The sequence below is a fragment of the Cyanistes caeruleus genome, chromosome 2 (assembly GCF_971803275.1).
Source record: "Cyanistes caeruleus chromosome 2, bCyaCae1.hap1.1, whole genome shotgun sequence".
In the NCBI taxonomy this organism is placed as follows: domain Eukaryota; kingdom Metazoa; phylum Chordata; class Aves; order Passeriformes; family Paridae; genus Cyanistes; species Cyanistes caeruleus.
This window is the reverse complement of record NC_141702.1, coordinates 115,635,168-115,649,926: the sequence shown is the minus strand read 5'-3', so window position 1 is coordinate 115,649,926 and position 14,759 is coordinate 115,635,168. Positions and strand designations below refer to the sequence as shown.

The 14,759-nt window shown below is 39.8% G+C and overlaps 1 protein-coding gene across 1 annotated transcript in view; it reads left to right on the top strand.

Moving 5' to 3' along the window:
* LOC111926676 (uncharacterized) overlaps window positions 1-14,759 on the top strand; it is a 253,168-nt gene that overhangs the window by 83,846 nt on the left and 154,563 nt on the right. The window lies entirely within an intron of this gene.

Here is a 14,759-nt window from a genome sequence, read left to right as displayed (position 1 = left end):
AGGAATGTGTTTTAAAAATTCTAAGAGCAATTAAAGCAAGAGGAATTTTTCTCTTCATTCTTGGAACCCCTTATTGGTAATGTCAAAAGAGGTTTATTTTTCCTGAATCTAATGATTAACAATAAAGCTATAGAAACAGCAAGTCCTACCTAAGGGGTCAACAATTAGTGAACTGCACATAGGTTTAGACAGATGGAAGCAGTTACAGCTCAACCATGGGGCAGGAGAAACTGAACTCAATGGCTGCACTTCCAAAAAGACTGCAAGATATAAAATGCTCCACCTATAAAATATGTAATAAAATATTTACAGAATTCCACAAGATCATTCAAATCTCAGTATAAAAAAAAAACCAAAAAAGGGTGTGGAAGGGGAAATAAAATCTGCCTCTTGCAAAACTTGTTGCTGGTACCATGGAAGAGAACTCCATTTTCCTTTTAATTTCCAGGAGAGAATGTGCTCTGAGTCACAGGGTGGTATAGGGCAAACATCCTCATGGAACAAAGAGTGTTCCTGACACAAGTGAGAGCAGTTGCCAAGGGAAAAAAGCTACACAAAGACTCACCTGGTTCCATTGTGTAGAAGAATGTTGAAGCAATCTTTATGCATTAACTTGCTATCAAAAAAATATGAAGTCTAAAAAGGAAGAATGTCTTAAAGCCTGTGGAAATGTAACCAGTGAGCTAACACTGAGTAATCCTCCTGCCTCTGCCAAACTAAGCATTTCCTATCTGATAGATTAAATTCTAAAGATAAATGCTAAACATCAAGTGCAGCAGCCTAAAAATATCAGGCACTGATTTGAACAAAACACTCAATTGTTTGTTCATACCTTCAAAGGGGTGTTTTCCAGAGTGTTGTAGGAACAACCGTCCCTTCCCTAACAATGAAATCCATAATGACAAATTATCTTCCCTCTTGCATACACAGAATGAGCTTTAATTCTGTCCATAGGATACACATTGCATGCTGTGCAGGTCGCTGCTGAGGATGTATTTTCCAAGGTAGCATTAATGAACTGTGTTTTGATGTGAGCTGGGATGTTCAGGAGGAAAAGCCTGAAGGATCAGGATGCCTAGTGAAAGAATCATTTTGGCTGTCTTGTAGTCTTCTGAGGAGTTCTACATCACTCTTAGCCAAGAACATTAGTAGGAGTAACAGAGATGAGTGTGAAGGAGTGGCCAACAGGAATTGCTCCCTTGCAGGTTATGGCATGATCCTACTTGGTTTTAACCCTTTCTGTGTGACCAAGTGTTTTCAGAATGGGATAAGCTATAGGGTGATGACAGCTGGAGTACGATCCCAGGGAAATGCTTCTGCCCACCTCCCTCAAGACTTGTGATGAGATTTAAACTTAGCTCCCTTCTTTGGAGAAGAGAAGGTTGTGTGGAGAGCTCATAGTGGCCTGCCAGTATCTGAAGGGGTCCTATAAGGAAAGCTGGAGAAGGACTCTTCATTGAGGCCCTGGAGTGACAGGACAAGAGGGAATCCCTGGGACATGGGACAGCCTGAGAGTAGGTTTAGAGTAGATGTTAGGAAGAAAAGTTTGACTCTGGGGGGAATGAAACACTGGCACAGGTTGTCCAGATAATCTGTAGCTGCCCCATTCCTGGAAGTGCTTGAGGGCAGGCTGGGTCAGGCAGAGAGCAACCATTGCTTAGTCTAGGGGAAGGTGTTCCTGCCCACAGCAGAGAGATTGGAACCAGATGATCCTTAAGGTTCCTTCCAGCCAACCATTCTGTGATCCTAAATTTAGCAAGAATTTGAAATGGAATCTTGATGGCCAAGTGAATCTATAAGCAGAATTGTCTCAATTCTGGGACTTTACCTTGATTTTCAAATGCATTTATGCTCCAAAATACAAGGTGCTGAAACCCAGACTCCCAGGGTGTTTGGATACCTACTTCTGCTTTAAATAAAGAGGAGTAAACCCAACTCTGAGAATTTTGTTCCAAGTGTGCTCTGTTAAGGAATCCATCGAAAAGCTACGGATTACCTTCAGCTCAATAATGCCTTTCTATCAGAAGAAGCAGCAAGAATGAACAATAATTGAAATAATTATTCCATGAGGTGTTCAGTTCTGTTTAGTTCTTTTTGAAGTTTAATTCTGTTTGTAAGGCATTGTACAAGCCATGGAAGGGAATTCCCACTGTTTCTCTTGTCAGATGGATAACAGCTCCAGCCAAATCCAATGGTCTCGTTTTCAGTGTGCCACGGCCACCACCCCATGCCCCAAGTGACTGCACTGAGCTGAGCTGCACAGGGCTACAGCCCAGTCAACTTTAAGGTCCAATCCCACAGTCAATGGGAGTGTTGTCTGTTTAAGGACTGCAGAATCTGGCCTGTCTCCAAGTTTTTACAGGTCAAATAACATAAGGGAATATTTTAGTCTGAACCACTTCCTGAATTCCCAATGAAGAATGTAGAGTCAAAATATAATGAATGGTGACTGCATTCTACTCTAAACAATAGCTGCTATTTACCAAACAGTGTGTAGTGTGTAAATTAAATGTGAGATTTCCCCCTGGTCTTTTGACTTCTTAGAAATTTTTCCGTCTTAACATTTGGGATTTGGACTGACTACAGAATTTCCTAGAGATGCATATGGATACTGCAGTGAAGGATTTCAGAGACGTTAGCCTTCGTGCAAGGCAGATTTCTGCATGATTTGAATACCACACATACAGAGCATACACTGACATAACCCATTCTCTTTTGCTCAAAATTTGTCTTCCAAATGAAAACAAGCACTTCATCACACTTTGCTGGATTTTTGTGCACCCCCTCACAATCATTACTTCCCCAGTAGCTTTTTTCCTTGGTGAGAAAATAAATGGCATGAAAGGACAGCACTTTGATTTGCATGCAGGTCCATTACATCTTCATGGCATAGAACTCGTGTTTACCAGCTTTGGTTACAACACTGTAAACTGTGACACCCATTTTATGGGGGTAATGAGGGAATGCCCTAAGTACCTTACAGGAAGATTTGTGTGACCTCCTTCACTTCAAAATGGTATCAAGACTGAAGATGCCCTAGTGGACTCTGAGATTTAAATTAAACTGTGTCTGATTAGTTTTCTGCAGGAATTTTTAACTGTTATAGTCTTGCAGGTTGTATGAAAACGGGCAATATGTCTTTAGATTTAACAGAGCTGTGTGTATCACTTCACACTAGTATAAATTTAAGGATTTGTGAAAATGACTGCACAGAGTGGACAGGCAATGCTTCAGGCCATCTTTGCACAACTTAAAAAAAAAGTCTAATTACTTATTTACTGAATGTGTGTTTCAAAATATTACAGAAAAGCACGTAAGTGCCAGGTGAACTGTTGCTTCATTTCATGAAATGAATAATGATTGCATTAATGGGGGACTCATGCACTTGAAGGTGAGCGTGTGTTAAAGTACCTTGCCAAATCAGAAACAGTCATTAATTTTAGCTGCCAAACTATTTTTGTGGTTTTGGACTGCAAATTGGAATACTCAAAGAGATCAGATATCAGTATCCCATGGGAACAAATGAATACATAGGAATATCAATGTCTTCTTGGACTTAACACAGGGGGAAAAAAATGAGCTATAGATCCAACATCTTAGGTCACTGTAAAGGGCTTTGGAATAAAAAACATGCAGGAGACATGCTTTGCCTGTAATGGTGTGAAGCTGGTGCCGTCCATAACATTTCTACAACAAATCCATTTCAATTAGTATGAACCAATATGGGATTTTAATATGGAGTTTATCCCTGGAAGTGTTCAAGGCCAGGTTGGATGGGGCATTGAGCAACATGGTCTAGTGGGAGGTGTCCCTGCCCATGGCAGGTGAGATACGAGATGAGCTTTAAGGCCCCTTCGGACCCAAAACATTCCATGAGTCTAAAGTGAGTCAGTCAATATTAATTTTCCTCTTGATGTGTTTTCTTAGTAGTGATTAACTCATTTTATGAAGCCTTCAGGATTGACCATCAAGTGAGGAGGTGCAGTTTTTTGCCAGAGAAGGCTGGAACCTTCTGTTCAGTTTTTGCAATTGCCTCCTGGCAGTCCTGTGGATTGCAGTCCCTATAGTCATTATTCACTTGACCAATCCCAATGGTTTCAATGGATTTACTTACAGTAAGAAATGCTCTGCACCCTCTGGCAATGTCCTGTTTCTGTATGGATATGGATATGGATCTTTAATTGCTCTTTCAGAGGCACCAGGTGAGTGATGCAGCTGAACTACTTGTGCCTGGCACAGGCACGTGTCCCTGAAAAGACATTTTTTGGACTTTAACACCAACATTTCTATCCAGAGTGTGCAATTTCATGGATAGATCTAGTTTATAAGTGTATGGTGCTACTTCCAGACTGCAGCACAAGTTTCTTGAGTGTAGCTTGGCTTTGAACTGTTTGACTTTTGTAAGCATGGTTTCCAGTTGTAGTGTACAGCTTTAAAAGACCACTGCATTATTGCTGAGCTGATCAGGAAATAATTCAATACCTGCATTAGAAGGTAAAACAGCAAATTAAAGGACAATTTTAATTGGAAAGTCAAAACCCATGACTGTTTCTTCAGTTTGCAGCAAGCAAATGCATTTTCAGGTGAGAAGTGCCAAAGCCTGTAAAAGTTTGGAGGGAAAACACTTGAAGCAAAAAAGAGAAACATAATAGTAGCAAACACTTTCAAACAAAAGATTAATGGTTTATTTGGGAGCCAATCAGTCTCTCTCTGCAGTGCACAGCAAAAGAGCAAATAAAAATATCATTTAAAAACACCAATTTTCTGACACATGAAAGTTTAGTTTTCTAAGCAGCTTAGTAACAATTGCAAATGCTGCTAACCCCCAGAGAGTTTGGGCTGGGTGGCAAGTTTTAATTTAAAGAGCAGCTATATGGGCATACCAGCTTGATGGAGCTGCAAAAATACATTGGCAGGAAACAAATCCCTCTCCCACCCTTTATTTGATCTTTCATCCCTTTTTCCTCAGTGATGGAGAAGGCCTGAACATCTCCCTCAATCTTCTGTTTCAGGCTTTTTCAACTAAGTCAGGGTTTTATTAACACTTACCATGACAGGAGAGGAATGATTTACCCATAAAATGGTATCCAAGAAGGTCCTGTGCTTCTTTCTGACAACTTTGCCTAAAATACATTCAGAATAATTTCTGATGAAAATCTAGCATTTCTATGACAAATCCAGTGTTTCCTGAAAGATTGCATCTCCTTTACAGAGTATAATGGAATTTATGGACTTCAAATGGGATTCTCAAGGGTTTTTCTCAGTCCTTTTGGTGAAATTGGTTTTTTGGTAGATCTGATGTTGAATATTTTAGAGTTAGATGGCAGCTTTCTCCTCAATCCGTGTGGGTGAGTGCTCATCAAACACAACACCAAGACAGGGGTGCAGGATGCTCTCTGCAAGGGAAAACATGGCCCACACTGCTGCTTCCCTGATCATCCACATCAGCCACAGGGATGTGAAAAGAGAGCTCTTAAAATGCTTCCCTGTATGTCTGGGTATAGGCACCCAGAGATTTGGCAGGGAACTTTGAGGGACCACGTTGATGCACATCCATTGGGCAGGCACAGATCTGTGATGATTTGTCTGACATAACAGACATGGCAGAGGATTTGTCTGAACATAGCTGAGTTATAAGGAACATATGACTGTAAACAGGAACACTATTCTTCTTTCATATGATTATTTTAATATATAGCCAGCTAAATATGTAATAAAATACTCAACTTTGAAAGTTGTTTGTTTTTCTTTCCTCCTCATATTAGGCTTCATCTTCTTGTGCAGCTAATTCTTTGGGAAGGATTCTCCCCCACATTTAATTTTATAGGTCATTTGATGCAGACTTGCTACATCAGAGACATATAATAACATGAAAAAAATTGGTGTTTTTAAACTGTTTTCTTATTTATACATTTTTTTCTTTTTTGCTTTGTTCTTATACAGCAGATTACAAACAGAGGTTTTATTTCTTTATATTCCAAACAGTGGCAGATCTATATTAGCATGGTCTCCATGCCAATTTTCTGTCTGCTGAGCTCATCTAACTTTTCTAAAGTGCCCATCAAACAATTTATCCAAAGAACAGAATATTCAATAAGTGCAACATTGCTTAAGATCTTTGATGCCTAATCAGCACAAGTAGCTCTAAAACATTTGTATGATATTGCCTTCTAAGCTTCTAGTTTGTTGCAGCAATGGTTTCAATTAATCTGCAGCTATCCATTAACATGTCATGTGTCTTTGATTAAATGTAGGCTTGGTTGTTGGTATTTTTCCTAAGGACTGCAGTTCATTGTCCCATCAGTACACTTGGTGTCGTGGGTTTTATGCAATGGGAGCAGGAGTTGAAATAGGCTAGATTGCCAGAATCTGCTCTTGAATTCAGTGCAGTTAGATCAGGATTTTGCTTGACTTTTCCCCATGGACACCCAGAATCAGTGCTACCTACAGGTGACATTTTTGGAGGCTTCATGTGGCTTTCTGGTATAGCATTTCAAGTGTATTACTCTGGCTTTAGGTTTCCTGAGGATTTCCATTAATGATTTTCAGGCACTTTTTTGGGGGGGATGCATTACAGAGATTCATGCTTTTATACAGAAGCACAGGGATATTTAATTATTAGAGTAATAATAGCACTGTCTTTCCTCCTTCCACAGAATGCCATTCAATAAAGGAAATGTCTCTCTTGGTCTGCTGGCATCAACATTGTTCTTTCCTCTCTCTTTTACTCCAGAACATCACTGTTTTTACAAAACACTGTTATTCTGCTGAAGCCTGACCTAAAAATTGTTGCTGAACATTGATATCTCTTTGGACAGAGGGGTTTCCAGAGAGATGGACATTGTTATTTGAATATTTATATTAATTGTCAGTTCCATTATGCATTAATAGATTAGGAAAAAATAATTATCTTGGTTCAAATGATACCTTGAGGTTTTGCTGTGACCTTTATGCTCCAGGCTTCTGTGATCACTACTTTGTACTGCTCTGCCTCTAGATCCTCATGGGAATGCATCAATCAATCTTGTCTCACAGTTAGCTGGATCACCCCCAAAATATCGCTGCCACCAAACTCCTCTTCCTGCCTTCCTGTAATCCATACAACCCAGCCCTCATTATTCTGTGTTGTCAAGATCTTTGTGCTTTATACTTGGCATGCTGCTCTGTAGAACTGGAAATAACTTCAGTTTTTATTCCAGCCTTTACAAGTTAGAAACATGTTATGATGTGGGCAGTTCTTTCTAGCAAGTGCACAAAGAGCAGTAATGTGCACATATGGGTGTCTGCTTTAGAACAAATAAGGGTACAGAGACTGAGATGCCACTGGACAATCACAAGAGGGTTGTTCAATCAATCATTAAATCACATCCTCCTCCTCAGACCAGGAATAATTCTTGTCTCACACAAGTGGAAATTGAAGAAGATTAAATGAGTTTCCCAAAGCCATTCTGGGCACAGGTATTACACTGAAAGTTCTGCTTTAAGGGTACAAAGTTCTGCCAGAGGACTAGACTTTTGGAAGTTTGCCCTGAATTACTCCCCTTCTCCTGTTATCCACTTTGTTGTAGTCAGTGCCAGGCTTTAGATTCATTGACTCTCTCTTACACAAATGGTGGCCAACACCAAGACAGCTCAGGTCCTTTGATTGAATAGCCTATCCAAAATAAAATTCAGATTTAATTCTATAATAAATGACATCCACTCTTAGAACAGTAGCTGGACTGAAAAAGAGAGTTAAGTTGCTGTCTGCTTTCCAGGATCTTGCTTCAGAAAAGAGGCAACAAATGGATCTCAATAAATCGAGTTGGGACATAAATTTCTGAACATGGTTTTCAGGGTAGCTGTATATGTTTTATGTGAAACACATGAGAAATGTTGTCATAAAATGTCCAAATGGACAGTCCATACACATAATAACGATTTGGAAAGGCATGTCTGGGAATATCACCTTGATGTACTCGGCTGCACAGCAGCTGATTTTTGTTTGAAAAAGACCTTTTATACTGACTGGGGGTCTTTAGTTGCCTGGAAGGGTAAAACTGGTTCTTGGGTAGCTGTTTTGACATGTGGCAAAAATGAAGAATAATGCTTTATAATCTCCCTGGAATTTGAAATCTGGTTAACTGGAAGCCCTTAGTATTTACAGGTCCTTGGACAGCAGCCACTGCAGTTACATAAATGCAAAATATTATTGGAATAGGTAGTAGGTGTCCTTCCTTCCTTAGGAATTGCCCCACTTAAAACCTCAGTTCCTGTCCAGTCCCAAAAGTTCCTTTTAGTCTTGTTTTTTTAAGCTATGACTCAGTTCCCCTGCCTTCTACTCTTCTAGATTGAATCCAAGGTTGTCCAATTCTTTTCCCTACATGGTCTGGAGCAGTGGATATGATGTATTCTTGTTTACAGTATGCTAAAGCAGAATATTTCTGAGATGTTTACAGGTACTTCCTGCCCCAGAGGAAGAATATAGGATTTCCATCCTCCTCAGCAGCAGTGCCTTGGCCTTACTGGAGCCAAGGAACTCAAGCTGTGTGATCTCTCCCTTCCTGTTTCTTTTACTTGACGCAACGTGGTCGAGTTGTTTGATGTCTAGAGTGAAGGATACAGAAACTCCAGCTTGCTAAATTCACCACTTATTTCCTTTATTATGTTCCCTACTAGGAAGTTGTGAGGATTAACCTTTTTTCTTTGCAAGTTAAATGAGTTCCAAGATACACTTGAAACACTTAGCAGCTTTTCTCTTTTGTGTCAGGAAAGCTGGACTCTTAAGGCTGCCTGTCTTCGCTTAATGCGAGTTTGGGGTATAGCTAAACATTTTCAAACACTTTTGTGTATCTTCCTTCAGGGGATTTTTCCTTTAACTCTCACAGGAGACTTCTAGGTGGAACTGGCAGCTTAAATACTTCAATACTCTGGAACTTCTCATATTTATTTTCAGCTTAACTTCTTTGCAGAAGAAGGTTTCTGTGTCCATTATTTGTAGGAAGGTTTTTTGAGCCCTTCTCAGACTCTAAATTATTCTGTCTGCTGTTACTCTGTAGTGCTCTGGGTCCCTGTTTCTCACTGTAGATTTCCCCATCCTGGTAAATATGGCATTTGACTGATCCTGCCCCACCCATCAAATCCTGCATCTCAGCCAAAGAGCCCAAGGATGCAAATGACAGGATGTGGCTTTCTAAATACTGAGACTCTGTGTCAAATTGTTCCATGCTAATGACAAATATTTTCATTATCACTGCTGTAATCATTTGCCATCTGTGGCAATCATCATCCTTGTGGCAGCCCAGCACCATTCCTGCCTTAAAAGGAAGGTTCAAACTTCAGGTTTGAGCAAGAGGGTGGACATATGGAATCAAAAAATCAGTGTAGGAGTTGGCTTATGCATTTTAATCCCATCCTGCAGCAGTGAAGGGTTCAGTCCATGAAGTCCAAACCCATTGTCTTCCTGGTGTTTGACATTCTTGTGCAGGTAACAACGATACCAACATAAAGCAGATTTACCTTCATGTTCCTCCCCTTGGAGCTGCAGTGCTGCTGCCTTCAGGGTTTAATATATCTCAGGGGAGTATCCTGAGCAGTGTCCTATGAGACATGTCCCATGAGAAATGGATCACTACTTCAGCAAAATCTGCTCATATTTCATATCCATACCTACATCAGCTTTAGGAACGGGGTGCCCAGACTTGCACTGCCACAAAAAATAATGCAAATTCATGAATTGTGGCTGTGTGGTATAGAAACAGTGTATATAACTCTGTGGAAGAAGGGTTGGTTTGTTTCCTGCAACGTGGCTCTTGCATGGCACATCAGCTTCTCTTATTGCAAGAATATTATATTAAGCTGACTTGTTTCTTTATTTGAGTGACTGCCTCAGCCATGATTTACTTTGTGGTAAATTTGGGTCAAACCTTTGATAGTGTTTCCATTATAGTTAAGGAGTCCAAATAGGGCCTGAAACATTGTTCTGCGTGTTTTCTGATTGTTTTTTCTTATCTCAAGTGTAAAATAGATTGCTTTGACATTTCCAGAAAGTCTTTCTAAAGCCAGACAGAAAAATAATAGAGAATATTTGATTCTGTTTTTTGGACAGAGATCTAAATGTGTGAGCTTGAATACTTATATGGGTGTGATTTTGGTTCAGATTCTTTTGGCACTAATACTGAAATATTTGGATTCTTCTACTCAGAACATTCTGAAGGATGCATCCTTTTCTTCAAGTCTGAGTGCTTAATGCCTTTTTCTGTTTTCATAGATCTGAACTTCTATCCAAGCAAGTTCATGCTCCCTCTGGATACTGAAGGAGACGTTTTGAGCACATTAGAAGGCTACTAGGAAGAAGTTGATGGTGATTACATTTGATGTAAAGAAAATAGCAAGACTTTTAGCTTGCTGCCTGCAGCCCTGTACTAGTTTGCCATACTGTATTGCTCTGGACTCCATATTCTGGAGTTGTTCAACCCACATCCAGATTTTATTTCCACCAACTTCCTTGCATGGTGTTTGTATAGGGGTGTCAGGATGATGGATAACTTGGAACTGATTTGGAAGCTATTTTTTTTGACTGAGCCTTAAATCAGGGATGTTAGTGCAGCCCAGCTTCCCTGTGTGATGGTAACAAACATCCTTGGTGGGCACAGGTTTAGGTCCTAAGATTTTGCTGCTGTTGGAGAAAGGTCTCTTGAGCAAACACTGTTCAATGCTTCAGCTGGTAGAATTCAGCTGAATTTTGCAACAGCACTTAAGTGAATCCTGATGTTCTGTTGAACTTACCTCTGGCACATTTTCCATTTTGCAAACCTAGAGGATAAAAACACCATTGACAGAGAACAAGCCTTGGCATGGGTTGTGCCGAGTAAAAGGTGAAGGATTTAAAGGAAATTCAAATTGTGGGGGCTTTCCAATGTGAAAGGAAGGTCTAATGCAAACTACAGGATCCTTTTTGGGTGTTTTAAAGTAGTGTATGTGGGATGGCTCTCAGAGCAACATGGTGTCTTGTACAAATATACAGAGAGCTTTAAATACTCCTAAATCTGCTGGGTCTTTGCTGAGAGTCTTCGTGCAAGAATTTTTGGTGTTTGTGATGAAAACAGGGTGTAATCATAGCTTAGGTGAAGAGCCATAGCCACGATTAGACAGCATTAACTTCTATCAAAAATTCCTGGCTTTTTATGACTTTCTTCCCCATCACCATTGGGATGCAATTTGGCTTGGTGACACCCAACACCACAGCACCAGAGATGGTCCATGGGTAGAGGATGATGTCTGATAAAGGAGATGCAGATGGAGGCAGTGGAAACAGCCTCTGTGCAGGGGGACCTTGGGACATAATGACACAGGATGGGTTTCTGCAATAGGCAAATTAAATATGTTCTGAATTAACCAAACACCTGCAATAGTGTTTGCTTGATACAATATCAACAAAAAGTATAATCTCCCTTATCTGGTAGATATTTTCTCTATGTTTTCACATCCTTTGTGGATAGAAAGCACTTCAGGATGGCTTCTGTGGCAAGATTTCATTACTGCAGCTATGGCCAAAAAAAAACAGCTTTCCATCACTTAATTACAAAATACATCACAAAAATCTTTAATTCTTCAATTAAAGCTGGAGACTTTTTTATACTGCTGTTCCCATTAGTTCCCTACAAAGGGGGTGAGGTCTTGGCAATGTATGTCTCCATCTGTTTCTTACATGTGAATGCAGTGGTTTCAAAATCCATAATGTGCAGGACCTGCTTTACATTCTGCTCACAAATGCCTGAGTAATGCTATAAAATGATGTGGAAAAAAATAGGCTTCTTTTCATGCTGATGCACTGTAAGTCAGACATTTGGATAGATTCTGAGGTCAGAAAGGACCATTATGGTTACGGTGCCAGACCTACAGGCCATAGCATTTCACCTAGTGATTTCCATATGGAGCTGAAGAACTAGGAAATACTTATTTAAAGGAAAATCCACTCTAGTCTTGAAATGCACCAATGCAGTTCCTCTAAAAAGGATATCTTGAGTGTGTTTTTATAAAAAATTACAAACTGGGAGCTTGTCATGTGAATATAACAATATCAAATTTAATAAATCATTGTTAGGTGTATTTTATGCTACATAGTAAGATGGTGACAAAAACAAGACAGAAAAAAAAAAAGCTTTAAAATCAGAAAGCTCCAAACTTCAAAATATTGATGTAAATCCATATCACAACCAACTTGAAATAAGAATGAAGGGTGACTGGGGGAGACCAGCACCTCCTTTGTCAAGGTAGAAATGGCTCTGAGGTAATGAGAGAGCTGACACATGATTAAAAATTGCAAGAGATTCAAGCCCTTTTTAAGTAACATAACCAGGATTCAGATGTGTGTATATTTTCACAAATGCTATCCTCTGTACAGTGGCAATATTCTCAAGTGTGATCAGTGCTTATCAAGCATGATTTATCAAGATACTCAGATTCTATGGCTCATAGATGTGTAGATGAATTCCCAACCTCTTAAAATTCACCAGCAGCTTTGTCCTGAAGTGAGGCTCTTATCACAGTTAGCTGCATTTGAAGACTAAGTCTTAAATTTTATACTGCCTTGAGGCATTTCTGTGATTCCCTGGCTTGATGGTTGATATTGAACATTGATAGACACAAATGCAGATGCAGTGTCATAGATGTCCAGACTTCTTTCACACAATTGAGTTGTTCTTGAATAATAAGTCTATCATTTGCAATTTATTTAATGAATAAAGAGTGAATTGGAAATTAGTGTTAGTAGAAGTTCAGAGCAAGAGGAATATTCTAATCCAAAATGCTAAAAATGATAGAATGTTTCCTACAAAATTCATCTGAAGAGATAGCAAAGTACAAATTGCTTCCTAATAACACCTCCTAAAAACACACAAATTTTCTCCCTTGGAGGATGTACACATTTTAAAAGAAACTTGGGCAATTCTAGACTTTGTACAATCTCTCCTGATCCATAAAAGATGTAATAAGTCTTTTGGGTGGAGGAGCACCCAAACTTCTTTTTTGATTTCTGTGTGGCAGATGTTGTTGTCTCCACTAACGTGACTCTAAAGTTATTCAAAAACTTCTGGAAGTTTTATGGCCAAATGTACTCAGCTTCTAACTTTCTGCAGAGTCAACATAGCAGGACAATTTGGCATTCCTGGAAAAACCTCTGTGAGCCCACACAGGATCATTTCCTGCTGGTCTTTGACAGCGCGATCTAATTGCAGGTTATGGCTTTGGATTTCCCATCCTTACCCATCTTGGACAAAAGCAGGGACTGGCCTTTCCTTGGGATATTTCTGACTAACAGAACTTAAAGAGATACCACAATACTGCAACATGCCAGTGATTATATTGGTGTGCAATAATTGGGAGAGGCCTTTTGGACTGTTCTAGCTCAGCTGCACCGGACAGATCACTGTGCAGGGTGACACTGAGTGAGTCTTGCAGGAACTTTCCATCTTTGCTTCTGCTAAACAGATTGTCCCTCTTCTGCCCTGGAGGACATGGCCCTTTCTTTGGGGACAGCTATCAATCTTATTAAGCTCATTGCTGTAATCATTTCTGGTGGAGCCCACAGGCTAAATATAAGTTGCCTAAATATATGTTGTGTAATTACACATTGTGTTAAGAAAGACAGAAAGGAATAAGACTTGTTTTCTCCCCTCCCCATTTTAAATGTTTAAACACGAAATGTTGTGATGCCTTTTTGGATTTCCTAGGAAGTTGTTTGGTACTTTTTTCCCCTCTCTTTGCTTAGAGAGCTTCCTTATGTCCTAGGGCATGTTTTGGAGTCTAGATGTCTTTTTATTAATAAAGAGGCTTCCCCCTCTTCGGCTTCCTGGGAATTGCAAAGCATTTTCTCATGAATTTTTGTGTCATGACATTTGACAACACAAAATATGTATATATATGTGTATATATATGTATATATATGTATATATATATATAAATAAAACCAAAAACGGCCATGTGTTCCTTGGCTTCACCCGCCATGGCTGGTTGCCATATTTGTTTGTTGGCCTGAAGAGCTGCTTGAAGGACATGACAAGATCATAGAAATCCCCTTTCTGTCACGCTTCCTCTGGGAAGAAGCTCTTTAGGAGCTAAAGCCCACAGAATAATTTAAAATAGAGGTATTCTTTCAGCGATCCACCCATTTAAATGGAACTCACTGTCTTTTCTTGGGAAGGAAAGTTCCCTAATATCTCCATCTTCGTTGCAAATACGTGTGATACAAGTCTTCTTTATAGCTGGCCTAACCCTGTTACTTTTTTATACTCTTCTTCCTCTAATTGCCAGGAAACCTTTTACAGCTCTTTGAGAGTCAAGCACTAGGGTTTTCCCAAACAGAGTTGTGCCAAGATATTTAGACCCTAATTCCCCCCACATTACGCAACTGTTAGTTGGGAAAGATCAGCAGCAGACAGCTCGCTGTGGGACATTCAATCCCCACTTCTTGTAGCAGCACGTATAATCTTTGGGAGATGGTTCACGGACTCTCTGCTTGCAATACTTGGCAGTTCCCAAGCAGTTGCTGGGCTGGGAAGAAGTATCGCTGATTGTCAACCTCAAGGGTTTAAGCAAATATGCCTGAAACGTCTATTTGTGGAAAGAAAAACTCTCGGCATTCTTACAGCACCAAGTCCTGGGAACCAGCATGGATTTCAGAGATCTATACCAGCACGACCCTGTGCATCACAGGATGTTTCTGCAGCTTGTGTTAGGCAGAAACATTAAATCTGTGACTTTTGTGTACTGCAGTTACC